General features: G+C 55.7%; 1 protein-coding gene and 1 pseudogene across 8 annotated transcripts in view; one reads left to right on the forward strand and one right to left on the reverse strand.

The window, feature by feature from the left end:
- The window catches only part of PRDM16 (PR/SET domain 16), a 365,577-nt gene that overhangs the window by 124,715 nt on the left and 219,305 nt on the right, over window positions 1–21,557 (reverse strand). The gene's annotated exons all lie outside the window — the stretch shown is intronic.
- LOC144338712 (uncharacterized) lies at window positions 9,760–10,999 on the forward strand (annotated as a pseudogene).

Here is a 21,557-nt window from a genome sequence, read left to right on the forward strand (position 1 = left end):
ACACTGGTCCTGTCCCTAAAGGTCCGTCCTCTCCCACCACATGGGGCATCCTTGTTGTGGTCCTGGAAACCCTGCACTCCAGTCTCCCTGGGCCACTCCGGGGCTCAGGTGGTCTGCTCCTTAAGGAACAGTGGCTTGGGTTCATTTTATGTTCCCGCCCCCTCGGTGGGGAGGGACGGCATTCCTGGGCGAGGGTCCCATGCCTGGACCTTATTTCTCGAGGCCTGACACTGGGTGACTCATTAATTACATTTCATATTCAGATGAGTGAAACTCTGCGAGCAACCGATGTTTTCCCCACAATCGGCAATAAATCGCAGCCGGGGCGCGAACAGTGTTCACATTTGCTCCTATTAATGCTTCCTGTCTCTGGACGCTGGGCCGGGTCCAGATTCGCTGCACTACAAGGCTTCCTGCTGGAGGAGTGAGGCCTCTAGGCTGTGTTCCAGTTACAACTGGCAGCTAATGCCTTCACACATTCGCAAATCCCAGGCCCGCCGGGGCAGGAGGCTGCGCGGTTTGCCTGGGGTCAGCAATTGCAGCAGGGGCGGCAGCCCCCGGGAGGTGGCTCTGGCCCCCAGGCGGGTGACTGGAGTGGGGTCCACGCGGCCTGGCAGGCGCAGGCGAGGGGCTTTGAGGGAAGGACTCCTGAGCAGGCCCAAAGGGACTATTTCAAATTTTGGATACAACTTTCCATTCACATCTGAATTCTTCTTTCCAGGTGGTTTCTCTCCCCTGGATGCCTGTGGGGGTGGGGGCAGCAAAGCCCCAGATACTGCCCGGAGATCACTCGCCGGCTCCTTTTCCCGCCCTGCAAGCTGCTCAAGACGTCAGAGGAGGCCAGGCTGGTCAGCACACGGGCTTCTGGTAAGTGCCGCCCTCCCGTCTGGGAGCTGAACTCTCCCCTTCTGACTCACTGCTCAGCGCTGACTCATCGTGACGGCGAGTGGGGCTCCAGCTCCACGGCGTTTCATAGACAGCGCGGTCACATTCCTTTCCAACAATCGCTCTGGCCTTGATGTCTAAGGCTCCGTGGGCAGCGGGCCTGTGGATGAGGCGGTGGAAACCACATCCTCTTCATCATCCTCTCATGAGGAAGGACACTGACAACTTCGGACAAGGCTGCCCAGTGTCTGCGGGTGCCCTTGGGAGATGGCGTGGGACGCGGTGCCTGTGCCTGCGTGTGCACACCACGTGGGAACACCAACTGGGAACGTGGCCCCTTCACAGGCAAACTCAGGCCTCCTGGAAGTCACAAGTTGATAGCTGTAACCGCCCCTTTTGAAGACGCACGCCCAAGGCATCCGTGTGTGCGTACATATCTGTGTGTGGACCTCTGTCCACACGTGTGTGTTTCGAAAAGCCTTTCTCGCCACATGTTAGGATCACACGTGTTCAAAATCTAGGCACACTTTTCAGAAGTTATTTCTGGAAAAAATGTTGAATCTCGTAACAGCAATAGAAGGAAAATACCACCTCAGCCAACATAAATGTCTCTTTGGAACATGCCTGAAAAGCGGCGGAATATTTGTGTAAGTTTCAATTCCAGCCTCAGAGCCGGCAGCTTGGCCGAGGCCGGGTTCTGCACAGGAGGGTAGCCGATCCCTTTCTGAAAGCCCCTCACCAGACTTCTGGGAACCCGGAACCCATCCCGGCAACCCAGCCTGCCAGCCTCAGATCCGGATGGGCTCCTGATGCGTCCCGCAGGGAGGATGCTGATGTCAGACACCAGCAGGCTGGGGAAGAGTGGCTGTGAGGTGTAGCCGCGGGGTGAGAGGCCAGCCTCCAGGACAGGCCTCGGAGGAGAGTGGGGGCCGCCTGCTGTCCTCGGGGCCCTGTTGTCCCACCACACCCGTGCCTGTCCCAGTGATCCTCATGTTGCTGGCCCAGTGAGAGGCTGCTGCTCCCAACCCAGCCATCCTGCAGGCTGCTGAGTGCTGGGCTGCTCCCCCTCGGAGGATGAGCGTGGGAATAACCCAATGGGGAGAGGATGCTGACGGCGCCACGGCCGCCCACTGAGGGCCCGAGATGGGCCAGACTGAGCTCTGTGCTTTGGAGTCAGATCTCATGTAACCCCAGCAGCACCTCCCATTTCACATGTGGGAAGGTGGAGGAGTCGGGATCAGAGAGCAGGGCATCGCATCGGGGAGCAGCTGGGCTGCGATGTGAACCCTACGGTCTGCCCATGAGCCGCGCTCCTGGGCCGGATGCTCCAGAGCCTTCTCAAGCAGCTTTCTTGGGGCTCAATGAGCACCTGGCTGGACGCTGCTGGTCTGGAACTCTGGACGGGGGCCCTGGGAACTGCCCTGCAAAGGTGTAGAGCGACTGCGAGACACTGGCAGCTTCGCAGCCCCTCTGGACCCAGGATGGGGTGGGCTGAGCATCTGGCCTTCTGGGTCTATCTAGGAGGCAGGGCTGTCTCAGATCTGGGGCCTTCTGAGAAAGATGTTGAACCCAGGCTTCTTTGGAGAAGGAGGCAGATGGAGCCCAGATCACTCTCCCGGGTGGGAAACCAGCTCTGGGGGTGCCTTCAGGGTCGGGCAGACCTGGATTCACCCAACGCTTGCCTTTTCTGGCTGTGTCACTTGATGAGCTCCTGAGTCGCTCTGTGCCTCGGTTTCCTTGTTGATTAGATCAGGCCAAGGATTAAATGATGGCAAAGCCGGACCACGCTGGCCGGTTTGGGGCCTGTGGGGATTCTTGATCATTTCTTCTCTTTCTCCTGCTGCAGCTCCAGGCTACCCTGAGATTTGCCTGCCGGGTCTGGGCTTCATGGTGGGGCCAGGTTGGTGCCTCGGAGCAGAGGGCACAGGACAGAGCGGGCACCAGTGTGCGGGCAGGTTTCCAGGCACTTTGGGAAGAAATAAAATTCCACCCAAGAACCTCTCCCCAGCTGTGGCCTTGGCTCCTCCAGTTTGTTTCCAAAAGTGAAAGAAGGCAAAAGAGTGAGCCGAGGCCCACCGGGAACAACAACGAAGACCCGGCTTCGGAGGCAGCGCCGCGGCCACTGCTGCAGGAGAGCTCTGGTTTCCATTAGTGGGAAGCGACCGCTTGGTCTCAGGTCAGAGCTTGGGCCTTCAGCCCTCGGCGGGTTAACCCTTCCGCACCTCACTGCCCTCACCACAGGCAATGGGCACCCCTGAAGCTGGGGAGTCCTGGGGCCACGTTCAGCTGAGGACTCCCTGCATCCTGCCACCACCACCACCCACACTGGCGCTCACAAACACACATGCACACTCACATGCACGCACATATGCACACGTGTGCCCGCACACGCCCACACATCCCCACACGTATGCATGCTCACATATGCACACACACTTATACATGCACACATGTGCTCACGTCCACACCAGCACACACATGCACACACACACATATATACACACACACGCACATACACATGTACACACACAGACATGCATGCACACACACACCCATGCATGCAAACACATATTGCTACACAGGGACACACCACTCCGGAGCCATGTCTTCTGAGGCCAAATGAAGGGTGGGCAGAGGCGGAACGCCCGGAGAGGTGGCGTGGAGGCCAGAGGAGGCCCCTGGTAAGAAGTGCTTGCTGGCTTGGCAGGTGGAGGGACTTGGGGACCAAGTAACCCAGCTCAGTCAAACATTCTCCTCTGAGGCACTGATGCTGTGTCCTTGAGGAGCCTGCCCTCCCCAACTGGAGCTTGGCTGGGACTCCTCAGCATCCCAGAAGGCCCCTGTGGGCTGATGCCAGAAACAGAGCCAGACTCAGAGGCAGTACAGGGACTATGGCTCCCCTTGAAAGATGGCTCAGGGTCCCCGGGCTCAGCAGAGGGAGGGCGTGTCAGGGGCGGTGACCAGGTGGCTTTAGGAAGATGGGTGGGGGGCACTTAACTCCCAAGGCTGAGGGAGGAGAAAGGTGTGTGCTCACCGCAGGCATCCGGCCTTTGGGCCTCACAGCGCACCGGGTAGGTGTTATCTCCATTAACGGCTGCAGCCGTTGTGGAGGTGGCTGCCACCATGATACCCATTGTACAGATGAGGAGGCAGAGGCAGGAGGGGTGTGGCCTGTCTCAACCTGACAAGGATGTGTGTATGTGGCCACAAGTGGACTTGTCGTTTTAAAATTTGGATTCTACTGGGGACAAAGATGACAATAAAGTGTGTGTGCCGCACACAGGAAGGCATTGCCCACTGGGTGAGGCTTGGCTCCAAGGGGCCTCTCGCTGCAGGTCAGGCTTGCTCCGGGCGGTTGTGCCTGGCCCCTGTGTGAACCTGGAGCTGGCCATGGGGAGAGGCTACTCTCGGGCTTTTCAGAGAATCTGTGGTTGAACCTGGCGCTGGGCGCCACTCCTTCAAGGGGGCCACGCTCCTCCTCCCTGGGTCCCCTCCCCAGCCCCTACCCTTCTCTCTCTCAGGTCCTCCCTCTGACAGCGGCTGAAGCCCTCTGCTTCTAGCCCAGGGCAGCCCTGGCTGCTAGAGTCACAGTCACGTGTTCAAGGGCTGGCCCCTTTCACAAGGTGAGCTGGTCCTGCAGGGATGTGGGAAGTGTCAGAACATAAAAACAACCAGGACAAGGACAGCTCAGCTTACCCCCGTCCAGCAGCTTCTCCGGGTCCAGCTCTTGGCCAGCCCTGTAGCTGCCTCCTTGTTCCATCTCTGTGGTGTTTTACAGATGAGAAATGAGCACAGAGAGGTTAGGAACATTGTCCAGTGCCACAGAACTGGCATGTGCTTGTCTGGGCTGAGAACTCTATGAAGCCTTAGAAATGCTCCCTGCATACGGAGCGGCGTGGTCAGGCCCCACCTGCACCATGGCTGCTGGGGGCAGAAGGGAAGGATAGGCTCGGGTCTCGCATCCCGGGAAGAATTTCTCCTCAGTGCAGCAGGGAGTATCGCCTGGTGATGGACTCAGGTTTTTTTCCCCATGACCCCTCCACCATTAGTGTTCCCAGAAAGTCGGGGACCGCTGTGCACAGAGGAGATGCACCCCGGGAGCACCATCTGCAGGAGAAACTAGAACAGAAACTAGGAACAGATGAGGGACAAAGGAGGGAGGGCAGAAAGTCTGCTGCCCTCAGTTTGTCTCCATCCTTGGGTCGGAAACCTGGGATGGAATGAGTGAGGTCCACAGGGACAGGATCTGGGGGATTCTAGGGGCTGGGGTTGCTCATTCTTTCCCAAGGAGGAGCCAGGGAAAAATTAAGCTCATAAGGAATGTCAGGTTCACTGGGCCTGGTGGACTCCAGATCCCAGGGGCAGGGCACCCACACATCTCTCACCGGCACGCACCAGGTCCCCGAGAGCCGGGCACCATCATGGCGAATTACATTACATTGCATTACCCAGGGACCGTTATTATGACCATGTTGGGAGAGGAAACTGAGGCACGAAGTTGCCAAAGTCACACAGCCCACAGCACCGGAAGGCAAAGCGGCTCTGTCTGTCTGGAGCTCAGAACTGGAGCTGTCCCCTCACTGGGCGAGACCTAGAACCCCGTGTTTGCTTCTTTTCAGAGTAGCAAGAAGACACAGCAGGGCTGCCCCCAGGCTGGAGGCTTGCAAGTTGGAGGTGACCACTCTCTAAGCAAACCAGGCATGAGGAAACACATTCGCAAGCCTGAGAAGATGAGTGGTGATTATCGGCAACACAGAAACGGCCTCCTGAACAGGACGGGAAGAATCCCCTCCCCCAACCGCCTCCCTGAGCTGCTCCATTCCCCACGTTCCTGACCTCCTAGGGGAAGGAGCAGGAGAAACCTGAGGCCACCAGAGGGGCCTGGACTGTGGGTGCTGCTGAATCTGTAGGTGACCCGGTGACCAGCCCAGTTTGCAGGGTTCTGAGATGCTTTCTGGGATGCGGGGCTTTCAGTGGTAACAAAAAGAGCCCACTCGGCAGCCCTGGCAATCCAGGACAGCGGGTCACCCCGCACAGCCTCACACCGCGACGTGGAGTCTGCAGCTGGGCAGCACTGGGCTGGAGGAAGGAGGATGCTGCCAGCATCATGGGGAGGTCACCTGTGAGACGCTGGTGTCTGATTTCCCCTTGGGGGAGGTTTCTTCACTGCCCCGTCCTTGGAAAGGGTCACCCAGTCAGATCACAGAGCCTGGACCATGATCTAAAGCTGAGCGGCACCCACCAAAGACAGTGTTCGCAGTGCTCAGGAGCCCTTGGGCCTTTGTGAGGTGTCTACCTTGGGACTAAAACCACACCTGTCCTCAGCTGACAGCATGCTGCCTTTGAAACACAGCTCTGTGAGAACACACCTGGCAAAGGCAGTCTTGGGGGCCACGCGGCAGGGACCCCTTTCCTTTCCCAACTCTCCCAGGCTGAGCCGCTCTCGCTATGAATGTATGTGGCCTTGGTATGTTCTCCAGCAAGTTTATAAGTGGAGGATGGAGTCGGCTGGGAAGCGAGGCTCAGATCAAGGAGGGTTACCACCAGGATCCCTGCAGAAACGGGACACAGGCAGAGATGGAGGTAAAATCCTTGAGCTTTAAGGGGTAAGCTCATGGAGCCCTTAAAAAATATGATCGCATTGCAAATGTCGACTTATAGACACAAATATTGTGGAAGGAGGGCACGTTCAGTCTCACACACTGTAGGCTCTTCTATGACCGGCAACCTTAGTCACCTGCACCCTGATCGACCTCTCATCCCTAAAGCCTGCTGGGAGGTGTCTGGGAACAGGAATGAAAATTTACAATGTCCTTTGGTTGTTTAATTTTGAATTTTCTCCCTCATTATTACTGAAACTGAAACGCCTAAGAGGACACCCAGATTTATCTGAAACCAGAAGATGACACGTTTGAAGGATCAAGCATCCATCACAAACATAGGCAGGCCAAGGAGACCCAAACACATCTAGGACCATGCCAAGCGTCAGTGACGATGTGGAGACATGGAAAGCAGCAGTTCCTTGAAATGGAAAGCAGGAGTCCCATGACCCAGCAGTTCTACTTTCAGGGAAGTCCCCAAGAGAAACAGAAACGTACATCTTCACAAAAGCTTGAAAATGCATGTTCATAGCAGCATGATTCATAAACATCAAAAAGCAGAAACAGCCTAAATGCCCATCAGTGGATGGTTGGATAAGCACAACGTGGCCCCTCCATATGACACAATATTACTCAGCCATAAGAAGGAGTGAAGCACTGGCACAGGCCACAAAGTGGGTGAACCTGGGAACCATGGGACTGAGTGGAAGGAGCCAGTCACAAAAGGTCATGTGCTGTCTGATTCCATTCATCTGAATTTCCAGACTAGGCAAATCCTAGAGATAGAAAGTGGGTTGGTGGTTGCAGTGGCTGGGGGCAGGGGGACAGGGGGAGAATGCAGAGTGAATACTAATGAGTGTGTGGTTTCTTTTTTCAGTGATAAAAATGTACTAAAATTTACTGTGATGGTTGCACAACTCTGTGGCTGAAAACCACTGAATTATACATTTTAATGGGGTGCATTGTTTGCTGTGTGAATCATATCTCAATAAAGCTATTTTTAAAACGCAATTATTGCACAATGCAAACATTTTTCAGGGTTTCTATTTCTCTGGAATACTTAAAATTTCCTCCAAATGGCCCAAATCTGTCTGCAGGAGGAGCTATGAGGTGGTAGATTTTGAGGGACAACTTCCATCTATAAGACAAAAGTCTGTCTGTGTCCACGTGGCTGTGTCCAGGTGTAAATGAAGGTCGTCCTTCCAGAACCTGTCAGCGCCTGAGTTCTTCCAGACATTCAAGTCCCCCTGGTGAGAGGGGTGCCCTCTTTTCAGCCCCTTGCTTTTTTATATGGGAAACTTCTAACATGTGCACCCCGTGTCTTGGCCTCCTTAAATAAGAGAAATATCAGCAATGTGGGTGTCATTGTCACTGATTCTGTGCAGTGACACTGTGATGTCCCCAGCACTGAACTGCCCACTGCAGATGGCCCAGCGGTCTTTAGAGCTGGCTTGTGTGGCAGGTCCCATCTCTCTGCTGTCAGGACACCTGATGGCACCTGCCTTCCAAGCGGCAATGAAACCATGTGGTCTTTTGTTCAAGAACATTTCCGTGCAGATTTCTGAAGGACCTGTCCCAGAAGAGGTTCCCACAGACACTGAAATAACAAAACGTCAGCCGCATCACCGCAAGCCCCCAGGAACCGCACGTGCAGAGCCCAGCACTGATGGCCCTTGGCTAACTCCCCCAGCGAGTACTTCCCCCTTGCTTGGGATGTGCTAGAGCTGCAGAGATCAGAGAGCTGGATGGTTAGAACTGTTCACAACCTGGAAGGAAGTGGTGTCTGAGAAAGGCTGTCTCATCCCAGCAGAGAAGGAGTGCTGTGCCAAGGATGCCTCGAGCTTGGGACCATACCCAGCATGTGACCTTGAGGCAGATGCAGAGAGTGTCACTAGGGCCCAGTCCTGTGCTTGGCATAGGTGGCTAGTGGCAAAGTGTTAAGTCAACAAGTGAATCAGCAAATAAATGGGCAGAAAAGCAGCCCGGAAGGGGTCCCTTCTAGCATCCTGGATCTCAGTCCCGTTCCGACAGGCGAAGCTGCCAGTCGTCTGCGGAGATGAGGCATGTGATGCGGATCCCAATCTTGCGAAAGTCGCAGAGCTGGGCCTGGCAGTCCTGCCTGCTCCACAATTCCCCACCATTTTCCATGGGGTGCTTTCTGCCCTGCCCGGGGGCCTCTGACACTTGAAGCATTCAACTATGTTGACTCCATGAAGGATATTATTGACTGATCAACTTCCATTCAAACAGTGAGTTTCAGCTAACATCGTGAGCTGCATGTGGGAGGCTGTGGACGAGTGGGCAAACAGACAGGAGATGGTCACCAAAGGAGCATCCGCTTACACCTAATAGGGAGCTGGGCAGTAACCACGGATCGGGCCCTGGGTGTCCAAAAACAAACACCAGCTGGAGGCAGCACAGCCAGGCGGGGCCTGCGCACCTGGGCCTCCTGCACGGGTCCCATCAGCTCCCTGCCTGCGCCAGGCTCTGCACGTGCGGTTCCTGGGGGCCTGCGGTGATGAGGCTGACATTTTGTTATTTCAGTGTCTGTGGGAACCTCTTCTGGGACAGGTCCTTCAGAAATCTGCACGGAAATGTTCTTGAACAACAGGACCACATCACTTCACTGCTGCTTGGAAGACAGGTGCCAGCCTCCCTGCGTCTGCAGGCTTTCCGGCCTGGAGCACCGCACATGTGGGTTTATTCACCACCCCACCATCCATTTCTCAACGCAGTTCACTCGATTGGTCAGAAGTGCAGGAAGGCAGAGCACTGTCCTGCTTCAGCTGGGGACACAGACGCCGGGTGCCAGGGAGATGGGCCCCCAGTCCTGGGTGGCAGCAGAAGGCAGGCCATGGAGGAATGGGGTCTGCCTGGGTGGCCACCTCCCTGGGCTCCTCCACAACTGTGGTGCTAGGGCTAAGGAGGAGAAGGCCACAGGGGCAACAGGGTGCCCTGAGGTCACTACCTGCTGCATCTAGAGAATTCCAGAGCATTGGACCCCTGCAGGGAGGGAAAGGGATGGTGAGTGTCTGTTAGGAGCCATCAGACGTACTCAGAGACACTGACACCGCCCTCCCTTATTTTCACTGTCATCAGTGCACACAAAAGACCTACGTGGGGACATCAAGCAATGCGCTCCAGGCCGTGCCCCTCGTGTGGACGAGCAGTTGAGGACAGTGGCTCTGTGACGCCAGGGATGCAATGCAGGCTTTCATTGTTCATATAAAACGGGGCAGGCATTTGTCTGAGGCTGCAAGTTTGATTTCAACGGATGGAGATCACCTGTCAAGGGAAAGCCAGCTGGAAGACTGCCTTCTATTCTCCCAACTCTCTCAGAGGCAGTGTTGCTCACACGGACACGACCAACCGGGACCGCAGGGCTTGGCTGGGGTCCCGCGTCACTGTCCCCAAGGATTAAATAGCCCATGGCCTCCTTTGCTCCCCAGCGCATCCCTCAGAAGACAGAGTCTCAGTGCTCCCCAGTGCATCCCTCAGAAGGCACAGAGTCCCTGCGCTCCCCAGCGCCTCCCTCAGAAGACGGAGTCTCAGTTCTCCCCAGCGAATCCCGCAGACGACAGAGTCTCAGTGCTCCCCAGCGCCTCCCTCAGAAGGCACAGAGTCCCTGCACCCCCCAGCGCCTCCCTCAGAAGACAGAGTCTCAGTGCTCCCCAGCGCCTCCCTCAGAAGGCACAGTCTCAGTGCTCCCCAGCGCCTCCCTCAGAAGACAGAGTCTCAGTGCTCCCCAGCGCCTCCCTCAGAAGGCACAGAGTCTCAGTGCTCCCCAGCGCATCCCTCAGAAGGCACAGAGTCCCTGCACCCCCCAGCGCCTCCCTCAGAAGACAGAGTCTCAGTGCTCCCCAGCGCCTCCCTCAGAAGGCACAGAGTCTCAGTGCTCCCCAGTGCATCCCTCAGAAGGCACAGAGTCCCTGCGCTCCCCAGTGCCTCCCTCAGAAGACGGAGTCTCAGTTCTCCCCAGCGAATCCCGCAGACGACAGAGTCTCAGTGCTCCCCAGCGCCTCCCTCAGAAGACAGAGTCTCAGTGCTCCCCAGCGCCTCCCTCAGAAGGCACAGAGTCTCAGTGCTCCCCAGCGCATCCCTCAGAAGGCACAGAGTCTCAGTGCTCCCCAGCGCCTCCCTCAGAAGACAGAGTCTCAGTGCTCCCCAGCGCCTCCCTCAGAAGGCACAGAGTCTCAGTGCTCCCCAGCGCATCCCTCAGAAGGCACAGAGTCTCAGTGCTCCCCAGTGCCTCCCTCAGAAGACAGAGTCTCAGTGCTCCCCAGCGCCTCCCTCAGAAGGCACACAGAGTCTCAGTGAGATGCACAGCACCCCGCAGGATGGCTGCAGTCCCAAAGACAGGCCGGTGTCTGCCAGGACGTGGGGAAGTTAGGACCCTCACACTCCTGGTGGGAATGTGAACCGGTGCAGCCGCCGTGGAGAACAGTCTGACAGTTCCTCAAAAGTTAAACAAAGCCATCTGACGACCCAGCAATGCCATTCCTAAGAATACGCCCAAGAGTAATGAAGATGTATCTCGACACAAACGTTTGCCCCGGGACGGTCACTACGGCACTCTTCACAACAGCGAAAGGCAACCAAAAGTCCATTCGTGGATGGACGCAGACAGAAAATGTGGCTTTCATGCAATGGGGTATTATTGGGCCGTAAAAAGGAATGGGAGACTGACACGTGCTCACCATGGCAAAACCTCAGGAGCCCTATGCTGAGTAGAGAAGTCAGGCCCTAAGGATGGCACATTGTATAGTCCCACTTACAGGAAACGTCCGGAAGAAGCAAATCCACAGAGACAGAGAGGACATTCGTGATCACCAGGGGTTGTGGGGAGAGAAGAAACTGGGAGGAGCTGCTAGTGGTCAGAGGTTTTTTTTTGGGGGGGTTGAATTGCTCTAAGATTAGACTGGCGAGGGCGTGCCACTCTGTGACTATACTAAAATCTAACACTTCTAAAGGCAAAATTATATGGTATGTGAATTATGACTCAATAAAACTGACATATATATTATAAAGCTGGTATATAAGTATCTATATCAATAAAACTGATATATATGTATATTATATAGGTTTTTATTTATACAGTTGAGCCTGATTATACCCAGATTTTATATTCCTGAATTCGCCTACTTGCTAAAATGTATCTGTGACCCCCAAATCAATACATGAAGCGTACCCAAGGCCATTCCTGTACTTGCACTGAGGGGCGAAGGACCAGGTTGTCCAGCACGTGTGCTCCCAGCTGGGGTCTTCTCTGCCCTCTTGTCTCAGCCCTCGCACTGTGACCAGGTGTTCTTTCCAGGCTACTTAGCGCCATGTTTTCCACGTTTGGTTTTTCGTGGCTGATTCCACTGTTTAAAATGGCCCCATGCACAGTGCTAAAGTGCTGTCTGAAGTTCCCAGGCACAGGGAGGCTGCAAGGAGCCTGATGTAGAATTACACGTCTTAGGGCAGCTTAGTTCAGGGGGAGTTACAGTGAGGATGGCTAGACAATGTATCCAGGCACACTTCATTTCGCTGAGCTTCTCTTTACTGTGCTTTGCAATATTGCTTTTTTTTTTTTTTTTTTTTTTTTTTTACGGATGGATACTTTGTGGTAACAAACGGATACTTTATGGCAACCCTGAATCCAACAACTCTACTGGTGCCATTCTTCTAACAGCAGGTGCTTACTTCATGTCACTGTCCCCTTTTTTGGGCAATAAAGTATTTTTAAATTAAGGTATGTACATTGTTTTTAGACACAATGCATTGCACACCGCACATACTACGGTATAGCGTAGACCAAAACATTTGTGTCACTGGCTTTATTGAAATATTTATTGCGATGATCTGGAACCAACCCCGGGAAATCTCTGAGTATGCCTGTGTTAGATAAGGTGTTTTTAAGCAGAACCACATGTAGGACACGGTTGTTTATTGACCAGTTGATGAAAATGTGACCAGAGGCTTGCAGGAACCTAACCCAGCATTTCTCCTAGGAGCAACAGTTTAGCACCTGCTAATTTGGTGTTCCTGGCAACTCTACAGAACAGAACTGCAGCTGAGAATAGTGAGAATGAACTGTTTACTCATATCAGCAGAACAAACTGCACTCTCATTTAGCCACAAGGCTCTCCAAATTCGGCCGGAGCTAAGTTGGCAGTCCCCCAGTGACCAGCAGGCGCCAGATGGATTTCCACAGGAAGGGCCCCAAACAGGGCAGGCATCAGGAGATATTTCCACAGAATCCCACGGCTGGGAGCTCCTCTGCAGGCCTGGAGCACACAGGAAAACACAGAATGTGGCTGAGGTGTGGTGTGTGCCCCTGTGTGCCTGGGAACACCCTGGACGTCTGGGCCAACTTGGGAGAGTGGCTTTGCTTGGGGTTAGTAACAAGCCATCAGACACAGAGTAGAACCCAGTTTTCTGGCCAGGCCTCCTCTATCCCCTGTCCTGCCCACCTGACATTTTTCAAGTCCTGGATACAGTCTGTAGTTGGGTCTTACAGAGTCCTTGCTAAAGGGAGCTGGGCTCCTCTAGAGGTTTCAGCCTCAGCACGCCGAGATGTCTTCTCTTAAAAATACAAAGACAACTAAGGGTTTAATAAAGGGGTCACTTAAAATGACCAAATCTAACATCCCCTTTTCTTTAAAGCACATATCCCCAACTACAAATGCATTTATTGGCTTTTCATGTATTCATTTGTTTGGCAAGCATTCTTTTCTTCCTTCCCTCTTTATTTTATTATTTTTTTTGTGAGATGGGGTCTTGCTCTGTTGCCCAGGCCGGAGTGCAGTGGTGCAATATCACAGCTCTTTGCAGCCTTGACCTCCAGGTGATCCTCCAACTTCAGCCTCCCGAGTAGCTGGGACTACAGGTACATGCCACCACATCCAGCTAATTTTTAATTGTTTTTGTAGAGACAAGGCCTCGCTAGGTTTCCCAGGCTGGTCTCAAACTCCTGGACTCAAGCAATCTGCCCTCCTTGTCCTCCCAAAGTGTTGGGATTACGGGCATGAGCCACTGTGCCCGGCCCAAACATTTCTTGAACCTCACTCCATGTCAGGCTTGGTGGGGGGTAATGAGTGCAGACTTGCACTTGACAAGCTCCCTTGGTGGAGATGAGAAAATGGGGACTGCCTTCCGGGTGATAAGTGCCAAAAGCAAACAGGTAACACCATCTCTTGCTCAGTGGGTAGAGTAATTGACTTCACACGCATAGATGGGGGTGGAGGGATGGTACAAGGTGGAAAAGACAAATAATAACAAGGAGAAAGGAGAGGAAACTCTTAACGATCACATGTGGATCTTGGTAGAGTCAGACACCGGCAGAATCCATTTTCCCCGGCACAAGTGCGCCCCAGTTGCACCGTGGTTCCGAGGCTCCAGGGAATGAAGACTTGCTGGAGGAGGAAATGTACTCATAAGGCTGGAAAACCGCAACTGGGATCTGAAACATCACGGCCATCGCACAGCATCTTCAACAAGGGCCGCGTCAGCGTCTTGAGGGAGAGGAGAGAAATGCTGTGTGCGTTTTGGTGGTAGTGGCGGTCCGAGCACAAAATTCCAGGAAGCCCATTTACGGATCCTGCAGGTCAGACCCTTCACATCCAGACAGCCCTGGCTGGACGGGAGGAGACCGAGCCTGAAGGCCAGAGCACTCTGCTGGGGCCAGGCTCGTCGGAGATGTGGAAGAGACTTACGGCGAAGCGAAAGTCCAAAGACAAAAGCACATTTTGGCCAAACGTGGTTGGAGAAGCATGAGATGGCCCCTTGGTCTACGATCCCTACAGCTCCAGAACTGGCATTTCTAGGAGATTCCTTTGCCTATTTCCTCACCAGCCCCCAGGAACCAAGGGCCAGGGGTCCAGGCAGCATCCTCAGACCTCAGCCACCAGAATGTTGGCATTGAACAAGCAGGAGAGTCTCTTTAGCTAAGACTGGAAGGAGCGTGTCTGATACGAACTGGGAACCACACAAGCAAAGCTGCTAGCACAATTCGGTGAGGACCCACAATGCGCTGTGGACACACAAAGGCATAACATCCGGGGCTGCCCTGGCCAGCGGCAGTGGGGCAGGGGTTCGATGTCACTTAATTAAAACTAAGTAAAGTGAAAGCTTCCGTGCCTCCATCGAGCAACCAAGCTCATTTCCGGGCTGGTGTCGGCCGTCGGGGCACCCAGCGCTGCAGCGCTTCCCTCCTCCTGACAGCGAGGCTGTTCTGAGCCTCTGCTGGTGCATTCAGGCCTTCAAGGAGGCAGACAGGCTCTGAGTGCTCAGAACACAAGAGTAGGACAGGGAAGGAGAGGGGTGCAGGACTCGAATACGAGGCACATTTGTGGAGGAAGGTGTCCCCTGCACACTCAGGGTCTCTGATCCATGCCTGATGGGAATCCACTGATTTAAGGAGCGGAAGATGCTGTCACTTACACAAACCCCCAAGCCCCAGAGGTTGAGCTGTCAGAAGCCTTCTCTGGTGCGTGGCCCACACTCGGAACGTCCATCGCCTGGTGCTGCAGAACTCTCGGCAGCTTCCTTAGTGTACCTTGGGTGACATGCTGGCCCCTGCAGAGCTTGCAATGCAGTCTGGCCGTGTCTCCCTTTGGGGCTTCTATTCCCTTTTTCCTCCTGGAGTGTGGGACTCTGTACTTTTTTCTTCTCTTGGTACCTTACTGCCATTGGGCAGCCCTTCCCTGACTCCCTTCCTGTCCCCCGTTTCCTGCCGCTCCAGACTGCGGTGTTGTGGGTAGGAGTCGGCCTGCTGCCAGCTTCAGTTTGACGCCAGGAGCCTCATCCCCTTCTCTTATCCCTTCTGCCACCACCAGCTCCCTACCTGCCTGCTATAAAGCCACCCTTGGTCCTCAAAAATCCCCTCATCAGGCCGGGCGCAATGGTTCACACCTGTAATCCCACCATTTTGGGAGGCTGAGGTGGGTGGATCACCTGAGGTCAGGAGTTTGAAACCAGCCTGGCCAACATGGCAAAATCCTGTCTCTACTAAAAGTACAAAAATTAGCCTGGCGTGGTGGCAGGCGCCTGAGGTCCCAGCTACTCAGGAGGCTAAGGCAGGAGAATCGCTTAAACCCGGGAGGTGGAGGTTGCGGTGAGCCAAGATCATGCCATTGCACTCCAACCTGGGTGACAGAGAGAGATTCTGTCTCCAAAAAAAAAAAAAAAAAAATTCCTCTCATCAGACATTGACCTGGACGGGATCTCACTGCTTCGGGGCTCACTTGAAATGGACAGAAATGCTGGTGATGCGAGCTCGAGGAGAGGCTGGGACTTGGAGAGGCCACTGGGCAGAGAGCGGACAGACGACAAGGGCTGACGGCTCCCCTTACGGTTCGTACACCCCACGAGGTCTGAGCTCTGCAAGCATTCAGTGGAAACCGTGCTCTCAGGGCCCACACGGCCATTCTGATTTTACTTTTGGTACAGTATTCAATAAATTATGTGAGACAGCCAGCCCCTTACCCTGAAATAGGCTTTGTGTTAGATGAGTTTGCCCAACTGTAGGCTGATATGACTGTCTGAGCACGTTTAAGGCGGGTGAGGCTAAGCTGTGCCGCTCAGTGGGTTTGGTGTGTGAACTGCGTTTTTGAGTTAGGATATTTTCCACTCGCAGTGGGTTTTTTGGGACTTGCCCCCATTCCAAGTTCAGGAGCAGCTGTACTTAACAATGGCACATGAGCGTTCCACAGAAAGATTCTTCTGAAAACAAATCGGCCCTCCTTCCCGGCCATATCCTTCCTACTCAGCCCTCTCTGCATCCAGGCTGCCCATCCTGGTCCACACACGACTGCCATGGCTGCCTCTGGCATGTGCCCACTCTGGCCTCACAGGCACCCATGGCCTCCTCTGGCTTTGGTCCCCCTGTTGGAAGCCACTGCTGGCTCCCTCTTGGCCCCCTCCTCTCCCACACATCAAACAGCAGCATGAGGCACCGGGTTAGGGCCGGTGCAGCCTCTCGCCTCCTCCACTCAGACAGGCTCTGTCTGTGCCCATTCCTATCTCTGCCCCCGGCTGTGCCCATTCCTATCTCTGTCCCCGGCTCCGGTTCTGCACAGAGTGGAAGAAGGATAAGCATTTGTGGGAGAATGGGTGGGTTTCTCTCCATGTCTCCAGCTCCCTGACTGCCTTTCGGACCATAACGACTTTGAGCACATCTCTAGGAGGAGAATGTGGCTCCGGGTCCCTGCAGATGGGAAATGGGGCTGGACGGCAGCTCCAGGGGGCACTGGACATGTGCCTCACAGCCAGCAGGGACCCATCAATCAAGCCGACAGCCACTTGCCCGGGACACTCTGCCATGACCCGTGCGGTCACGGGATGTAAGGAAGTGAGACCCTCAGGTGGGTCTGAGCAGATGACCACCCAGGCTGAGGCTTGAAAATGGCTCCAGCTGTCCTTTTGGGGAAGTCCCCAGGTTAGGATGGAAGTGGGGCTGTTGAAGCTCTTCCTCCTGCCCAGCCCCACTCAGGTCTTCTGGAACATTCCACTGCATAAGCTCTTCTGATCGGGGAGGGCAGGCCTTGTCTCAGTGGGCTTCTTGTGGGGGCAGGGGTGTCACGCCCCAGTTACCCCAGTTCTCACCATGCACAGCTTGACCCACGGCAGCTCTCCAGAGAGGCAGGAACTTCCCCACTTCACAGGGTTATTCATTCTCCCCTCAGGCTGCACACGTGGTGTCTTCAGCCTACAGAATTCTGGAAGAATTTGGAGGAAAAAAGAGCCCATCGCCCAGAAACCCTGTCAACGGAGCTTCCCCCAGACTAAACAAAGCCCACTGTGGGCGAGCGTGGTGCGCAGGCCTCGGAGCCGGGTGGTCAAGCCTGCCGCCACCGGTGGGAGGGAGAGGAGGACACTCGGCTCCTGAGTTACGTCCCCCGGGGTGGTGACAGTGAATGGGGCCCTGCGTTCACTCCGCACATGTGCACGGCTACCTGCACACCTGCATCGAAGGACAGCCTCTTCCCAGCCCCCACACGCTGGGGCTCCTGGAGGTTTGGGGTGCAGGGGGTCCTCCAGGGATCTGGGAGGAAGTCGCACCTCCGTGAGCTCATCATGGAAGTCCAGAGGGACCAGCCGAGGTGAGGAACCCGGAGAGCTGTCCAGTCCCCCCGCAGCACTGACACCTTCCTACCAATTCTCAGCTGAGCTGCACCCTCATTTAAAGAGGGGAAACTGAGGTCAGGAGGGGCTTACCCTGCAAGCCAGCTGTCCTGCCCACCACCTGATGCCTTTCCTGGATACCCTGTAGCTGTAATGCTGTAATGGCCTGGCTTCTCGCGTTGTGAGCAGGGACCTCATGCATCTCACCTGAGCAGTGCCATGAGTGTACAGATGGGCCTGCCACAACCTGGGTCTCCTGGGAGGCAGAGGTGGCTTTTAAAGAACAATTTCGGACCACAGGCAGAAGAGCACCTCAATGAATGCCCAGTGGGGCTGAGGGTGCAGGGGTGAACCACCCCAGAACCTGCCACAGCCTGCCCGCAGTGACCAGGCAGGGGAAGATGTCCCTGAGACGGGGCCTGACGCCGATGGCTGCTTCCGTGGGGTCTACCCCTCTCCCCTGGGTCTGCAGTTCTTAAGGCACGTGGGGTTGGTTCCGGTTTGTGCGTGTGATCAGAGAAAAGAGAAAATAAGAACAAAAACATTGGCCATGCCCGTGATCAGGACCTGGGCTTGGTTTGTGTTTGATTCTTTAGGAGCTCTTGGCTCTGAGTCTCTCGTGGGCTTTTCTTGGAGGAGAATGGAGGTGACTTTGTCAATGCTCAACCAAACGCAGCTCAGCCCGCAAGGCCCGGGGGACAGGGGATGGTGCTGGCCGAGGGGGCTCAACCAAACGCAGCTCAGCCCGCAAGGCCCGGGGGACAGGGGATGGTGCTGGCCGAGGGGGCTCAACCAAACGCAGCTCAGCCCGCAAGGCCCGGGGGACAGAGGATGGTGCTGGCCGAGGGGGCTCAACCAAAGGCAGCTCAGCCCGCAAGGCCCGGGGGACAGAGGATGGTGCTGGCCGAGGGGGCTCAACCAAAGGCAGCTCAGCCCGCAAGGCCCGGGGGACAGAGGATGGTGCTGGCCGAGGGGGCTCAACCAAACGCAGCTCAGCCCGCAAGGCCCGGGGGACAGAGGATGGTGCTGGCCGAGGGGGCTCAACCAAACGCAGCTCAGCCCGCAAGGCCCGGGGGACAGAGGATGGTGCTGGCCGAGGGGGCTCAACCAAACGCAGCTCAGCCCGCAAGGCCCGGGGGACAGAGGACAGCACTGGCTGAGGGGGCTCAACCAAACGCAGCTCAGCCCACAAGGCCCGGGGGACAGAGGACAGCACTGGCTGAGGGGGCTCAACCAAAGGCAGCTCAGCCCGCAAGGCCCGGGGGACAGAGGATGGTGCTGGCCGAGGGGGCTCAACCAAACGCAGCTCAGCCCGCAAGGCCCGGGGGACAGAGGATGGTGCTGGCCGAGGGGAGGCAGCATGGGAGGAGGTGCCTTTCCCCCAAGTCCCTCAGGATACTGTTCTAAAGGGGGCTGCTCTGGGGACGTTCCTGGGGGGAAGAGAAAGGGGACACATGGAGGGCCTGGAATGGAGGGCTGTGTTGCTGATGTCGGGACAGAGGGGCTGGACACTGACCCAAGGGTTTACCTGGTGATCTGGGAAGTCAGGGGCTCCTGAGGCCCCTCCCTACCTCAGTCCTGTAGCCCCTTTGGAAGAGAAAACCCTGAGGTGGGGTCAGGACTGCCGGAAGTGCCTCTGAAACCACAGCTGGCGAGAAGATGAAGAGAAGGGCTCAATCTGTTTTCTCCCTGGGGAGAAGTCCGAGGATGCCCTCCAGCCTGGATACACCCCCACTCCACAGCGACTCCTAGCCAGCAGACTCTGCCCCCAAGAGAAGCTCTTTACACCTGACAAGGTTTCACCTGTTTACCTGGTAGACAGGTTCTAGGTAGGTGCCATCATTTCTGACTGCCAAGGCTCAGGTGGGCACATGGCAGGAATGCCTGGTCCCAGGGGAGTAAGGAGTCACCACAGTGGGGCAGGGGAATAGCCTAGCCCAGGCTTCTAGAGAAGCCAGAAACCCAAATCCTGTCATGTGTTCACAGATGCACACACAACACGCATGTACTCACACACTTCAGGCACCCATGAGTGTGCTGGGATTACGGGGGTGTCTCCAGGCCCTCAGACACCTGCAGGGGCTGGGTCGCGCCATCGCCTCTCCGAGGGGCAATGTTCACCAGGAGATGGAGAAGCCGGCGAGGGATGGAACAACATCACCGCCAACTCCCGGATCCCTGGCGACCACTGAGCATCCTGCACAAACAGCCGTGTAGGACTCGCCCATAAATCCTGCTCAACAAGCTCTTAACAATGAAATACCCTACTATTAGCCGAGACAACCACTTACTCAAAACAAATACTATTCAGAACGGAGCTCAAACGCATTCCCCTCTGATCATCGGTTCCTGGCCTGGGTACTTCAATCTCTCTATTTATGAAACAATAATGGAATTCTATTTAGCGGCGCAGCGCGGAGTTCACTGCCTCTGATAAGTTTGCATTCCAACTTTGCCCCTGGCCATCGCGCCTTCCTATTACCTCCTTGTCCTGGTTCACAGACAGATGAATCATCACCCAGATAGCAATACAACCTTTACCCACATATTATTATCAAAGCCGGCGTTCACGGTGTTTTCAAAGGTTACATGCTGACACAGCTGATGGGCCTGGCATGCGGTGCTGGTCCCGCTGAGCTGGACGGGGTCTCGCTGCTTCTCAGGTGGAGAGGGAGTCCCTGGGCTGCTTGGCTTTCCACAGGCTTCACTGAAGCCCCCTCGCCCCCCAACTTAGGATCCTCTACAGAAACAGGTTCACTGCTGGTAACTCTGCCCAAACGTGCAGTTTTTCACATAACACACGTCTGAGCCCTGGCCACGTGCCAGGAGCTGGGGTGGAATATGGGGTCAATAGGATGCCGTCCCTCTCCTCATAGGTGACGTCCCTATGAAAGGCACCTGGATGTTCCCTTGTCCTAGTAATTAGCTTCAGAAAGACAGCCGCACTGAGGCTCCCTCAAGAGTCCAAGTTCATGCCCGGAGCAGAGTGCCTCCGTGACGGTCAGTCCACAGAAGATGAACAGGAAAAGGCCAACGCCTCCTCCCTCCTCCCACGGGTCCACTCGCCCCTCTCGGCTGCCAGAAACGCACCCAGGCCATTCAAAGATACAAGGGTTTCGTCGCTTGGCAATGGGACCGTCCTCCTGAGCCCCCACTGATGTGCTGGTGGAGGACATTCAGCCTGGGGTCCCCATTCTTCCCTTCATGCCAATTCTGTGACCCCTGTCTCCTGGGGCCACCCCCACCCCCAAATCTCCACCCCACAGGAAGGGAGGCGGGTTCCTTCGCTATCTGGCCCTGCCTTCCCTTCAGGGGAGGGGAGGACAGACTCTCCTTTCCCCTTCCATCTGGACAAGCCGCTCTCATCCGGACAGCGCGGTCAAGAGTGAAGGTCACGGTGCCGCTCGCCAGGAGAACTCTCTTCAGCACTCGGGGAACGCCGCGGCCCCAGATAGAGGCGCAGCCGGGCGGAGAGCGACGGCTCAAGTGTGGTTTATCTCTCTGTGTTCTTTGCTTCTCTCTCGCTGGAGACACTGGGCGGAGGATCAAAGGCTGCGGGACAGAGCCGGACACCACTTTGATTCCTAGGAGCTAAAAATGAGCAGGTTTGGAAAGCCCAGGCCCGCTGCGCCCGCGTTATCACCTCGGCTCTGCTCTGGCTTTTCGGCATAATAAGCCAAGTGTTGAGTAACAGGACTTGAGGCTGGGCCACGGCAGGTTCCTCCTGGCGACGGCATTGGACAGAACAGCTCAACCCGCTCTCCCCTCAATAAATCCGTCATGCGCCCCAGGTTGTCAGCGCAACCTTGAGAGGCCAGCATCCTGCCAAGGCCTGTGGGCCCAGAAACTCTGCCCTCTCCACCAGCCTTGCTGAAGGGGCCGTGCACCTTCCTGCCGAGTCCTGTGGCCAAGCCCAACACACACAAGACGTAGAGGTATCTTGAGGGTGCCAGGCACCGGATGGGC

The sequence above is a fragment of the Macaca mulatta genome, chromosome 1 (genome assembly GCF_049350105.2).
Source record: "Macaca mulatta isolate MMU2019108-1 chromosome 1, T2T-MMU8v2.0, whole genome shotgun sequence".
Classification (NCBI taxonomy): domain Eukaryota; kingdom Metazoa; phylum Chordata; class Mammalia; order Primates; family Cercopithecidae; genus Macaca; species Macaca mulatta.